Source organism: Palaemon carinicauda, chromosome 14 (assembly GCF_036898095.1).
Source record: "Palaemon carinicauda isolate YSFRI2023 chromosome 14, ASM3689809v2, whole genome shotgun sequence".
Classification (NCBI taxonomy): domain Eukaryota; kingdom Metazoa; phylum Arthropoda; class Malacostraca; order Decapoda; family Palaemonidae; genus Palaemon; species Palaemon carinicauda.
Genome location: NC_090738.1, coordinates 118757307 through 118762306, shown reverse-complemented (window position 1 = coordinate 118762306; position 5000 = coordinate 118757307). Strand labels below are relative to the sequence as shown.

At 31.6% G+C, this 5000-nt stretch overlaps 1 protein-coding gene across 1 annotated transcript in view; it reads left to right on the top strand.

The window, feature by feature from the left end:
* LOC137653653 (actin-5, muscle-specific) overlaps window positions 1–5000 on the top strand; it is a 181839-nt gene that overhangs the window by 57939 nt on the left and 118900 nt on the right. The window lies entirely within an intron of this gene.

The window sequence follows — 5000 nt, the reverse complement described above, 5'->3', positions numbered from 1 at the left end:
GATAACATCTAACATCACTGTACGCATTAATAAATCATTCACAGGCTTATTTTTTTTTAAGAGAGGCCTATTTCCGTTTCATTTTGTGTAAAATTAGGTTGTTATAACATAATAATAATAATTCATGAGATTCTGCTTCTTTGCCAAAATTTTTTTTATATAAATAAGAGGAAAAAAAAAAATCATGTTTGCTTAGTGTTGTGGTGGCTTATGTGGTAACGTCCCTGACTGGTGATTGCCTGACTGGGGTTCGAGTCCCGTTCAAACTCGTTAGTTCCTTCGGTCGCTGTAACCTCATCATCTTTGTAGGCTAAGGATTGTGGGAGGGGGGGGGCGGTTTAAGGGAGCCTGTAGGTCTAACTGCTGAGTTATCAGCAGCCATTGCCTTGTCCTCCCTGGTCGTAGCTTGGTTGGAAAGGGGCTAGGGCGCTAATCATAATATATATGGTCAGTCTCTATGGCACAGTCACTGTCCTTTGCCTCTGCCATTCATGACCGGCCTTTATACCTTCCGGTGTTTACCTTGATGTACGTTTGAGTACAAAAGCTCAAGTATAATCGTCTTCGGTCAAGTAACACTTCATGGCTTCACTTTATGGACTTTGTACTTTACAAGTAACTTTGCCGAAGCTGGCATTCTCCCCGTCACTATGCACAGGTCTTGAAGTCAAGATATTAAAAAATGTTTAATCACATTTTGCTGTTCACTTCCGAAATCTGGAACTCTACCTTCTAAGGTTTCGCCTGTATGATGTAAGCTGATTGATTTAATCATGGTTCGGTCTCTTCGTAACATAAAAATAAGTAAAAGAGATATATAGGGCTTTAATCGTTGGCGATCACGCAAGTTTTGTATAAATGTTTGGTAGTCCGTGATCAACTCTTGTGATCAAAGATATGTCTAATAGCGAATTCCTTATGTTCATGAAAGCACAACAACTATCATGAAATCGTTTTATGGCGTATTTTAGCCACTTAATTTCTTATTTTTCCCAGAAATTACTTAATGGATATTAAATGCCCGTAAACTGATATGAGGCAGCTAATGAAAGAACCAATCACCAAAAATAAGGACCAATAAAGTATAAGGATGGACCCCAAAATTAGTCATTATTCAAATGATTGCATTACTACGATTGACTATAGACACTCTGAGAGACAGAGAGAGACACACACAAAAAGTGACTGATGAAAGATTAGTTAGATATTCATATTCCACAATGCTATTTTGTGAATGATAAGTTATTTGATGCTATAAACGATTAATCAAGATCCTATAATTTTTTACGATGTATCAATTTGTGGTTAGTATATGCAGTCATATGTGGTTACAGTGATCGCAGTACAAAGAAGGCAGTTGCTTAACTAGAGATATACATGTACGGAAGAGGTTTACTGGCTTGTTTTGTTATTATTATTATTATTATTATTATTATTATTATTAATATTATTATTATTATTATTATTATATCTAATAATGGAATAGATCATGTTAAACCCAAGATCGTAGATGAATTGCTCAGAGGTGTATTTTTTTTTACATGCAGTGTTAATAATAGACAGGGGCTGAGAAAAAGGACTTGTATTCAAGGAAATATCAAAAGAAATGGTCTTATTGATATCAGATTTCTCCTTATTAGATTTCCCTGTAGTTCTTGCGTATATTCTAATAATGATTAAATACTATGGTAACCAGATGATCCAAGATTCTCCCGATAGGAAAAAATATTTTTTTATTTTTTTCTTCGCATGGAAATGTTCAGCTGCAACGGGTATATTATAAGTCAGAAAATGTACAAGGAGAATAAAAGGAAATTGAGGAAAACAGTGACGAAGAGAAAGAACTGATGAAACTTTAATGACCTAAAAAAAGAAAATTGTTGATGAAGAAGCAACACATAAGGAACATTCCCCTTGATGATCTTGTCAAGCGCAAGTGACTGACAACATACACATGAGCATTGAGACTGACATCTGTTATTTTTTTTTTTTTTTATCGAGCCTATCATTTAGTGTAATGAGGTTTTTATAGCTTTGTCCGGGCGACGATAACTTAAAGAACTGTTAAAAGAAAGATTATTAGTTTTGAACAATCATTACGAGATTATATTCAGCTGAAATTTATCAATTCTGTTGTGTGAAATGATTTCATGTTATCTTGAGGTAATGAAGTTTCCTGATTTTAATTGTTCGAAATTATTTCAAGTAACTTTTGAATGGAATTTTATGATTTCCTTCATTCGAACGGATTTCATGTTATCTTGAGGCACTGAAGCTTCCTGATCTCAGTTATTCGAAGTTTATATAAGTGATATCTTAATGACATTTACTGTTTTTAGTTGTTTAAAACGGTTCCATTTGACCTTGTGGTAATGAATTTTGTTAATTTTGAAGTTCGAAATTATCTAGATTAAGCACTTTCCCTTTTTAGATCGATTATTCGTATAATTTTGAAAATATTTTTTTGCGACCAAAATCTTGAATTATGATATTTTACACGTTTTTACAAATCCGATATCAATAGAATTTAGGATTTGAAACAAATGCCTATTTATTTTTCAAGGGTCAATCTGCATATTTTCCAGTGTGGAGAAATATTTAAAGTATTGAATATCTGTGAAACTTACAATTTACTGAAAAGAAGAAAATATGAATGTTTTTGACAATAAGAACATAATCCTCTTTACCTGCTTTTATGGATTCATCTTGATTTGTTTATCGTTTCTCTTTTTTTTCCAATTAGAAAAATCTGGTTTCAGTTCTGTAAAAGCTTGTCATAATGTCTAACTTATCTCATATGAACGTTTGCACATTTCAAGTGATAATGGTAGGTAAGTAGGTAGTAGGTTGGCCAGGGCATCAGCCACCCGTTGAAATACTACCGCTAGAGATTTATGGGGTCCTTTGATTGCCCAGACAGTAATACATTGGATCCTTCTCTCTGGTTACGGTTCATTTTTCCCTTTCCCCACACATACGCCGAATAGTCTGCCCTATTCTTTACATATTTTCCTATGTTCTCATACACCTGAAAACACTGAGATCACCAAACAATTCTACTTCTCTCAAGGGGTTAACTACTGCAATGTCATTGTTCAGTAGCCACTTTCCTCTTGGTAAGGGTAGAAGAGACTCTTTAGCTATGGTAAGTAGCTTTTCTAGGAGAAGGACACTCCAAAATCAAACCATTGTTCTCTAGTCTTAGATAGTGCCATAGCCTCTGTACCATGGTCTGTCACTGTCTTGGGTTAGAGTTCTCTTGCTTGATGGTACACTCGGGCACACTTCTATCTTATTTCTCTATACCATGTTTTGTTAATTTTTTTTTTAAGTTTATATAGGAAATATTTATTGTAATGTTGTTACTGTTCTTAAAATATTTTATTTTTCCTTGTTTCCTTTCCTCACTGGGCTATTTTCTCTGTTGGAGCCCCTGGGCTTATAGCATCCTGCTTTTCCAACTAGGGTCGTAGCATAGCAAGTAATAATAATAATAATAATAATAATAATAATAATAATAATAACAACATTAGTAATGATAGTAAAATAATAATAATCATAACCATGATATCATTTAGTAAGCTCTATCTCGTATGGTGCTCAAACTACTTTACTTGCTTTGATATGCTAGTTACAAGTAATATCATTAGATAGAAATCTCAGTTTCTAGTTGGGGATTTGCCCATTCGACATCGGCAGGGGAAATTATGTTACCTGACAGATTTACACAAAAGCAACGTACAAGAACTCGCTTCCCAGCTTCCCACCAGTTGGAAATGATCCAAATCATCTGCTTCTTCTTCTTCTTGTTTTTCGTTTATTTTATTCTTGCATTAGCCCAAGTCAGATCGGAGCTGATGCCTTCATTTCTTGCTTGTGTTCCTTTGCTTAAAACTACTTGTATTAGAGTGTAGTGTTAAGAGTGTTGTTTTTAAAGGGGAAGATACTTTTTTTCTTCAAACTACTGTTGGGTTTCCTGTGTCAGTTTGCGGGTATTCTTTTTCACATTTTGATATATATATATATATATATATATATATATATATATATATATATATATATATGCATATATATAGATAAATAGATAAATAGATAGATAGGTAGATAGATAGATAGATAGATAGATAGATAGATATAAATTTATCTGTATACACGCATAGGTATGTATATACTTATATCTATACACACATACTTTTATATATATATATATATATATATATATATATATATAAATATATATATATATATATATATATATATATATATATATATATATATATATATGTGTGTGTGTGTATATATATATACATATGCATATATTTATATATAATCTTTAAATCGTACCCGATATTCGTGAAACATATACATACTCTGACTGTTTATATTTGAAAAATCACACAGCTTTCGAAAGATAGAAACTAAAACTTAACCTATACCTCCAGAAGCCTATATTGTTGGGTCTCTCCAACTTTAAATAATGGATGATTATTTTTTTAAGAACAAGCGAAATAAGTAAATGATGTCGGTAGGGGATGTATTTCTCTATATGTGTTATTTTGGTATATGTACATAAATTTTTATGATTACAAAAATACCCACATATAAGTATAAATACATGCATAATTACATGTATATACATACATATTTTGTATCTATACACATGGATATATACCTACACAAAAATACACACACACAAACATATATATATATATATATATATATATATATATATATATATATATATATATATATATATTATATATATATATATATATATATATATATATATATCTCACGTGAATCTTATAGTTAAAGCTTGTTATGGCTTAATTCACTAAGGTGAAGTACACTGTTCCCTTTATTAAACAGGATCACGTACAAGACAGAGGTAAATATTGCAGAAAGGAAACTACTTTCTTTAAAAAATATATTTCACAAAAAACCTTAAACTTAAACAAAAATAATAACGAACTAACACGCAAATACAATTTATTAAACAC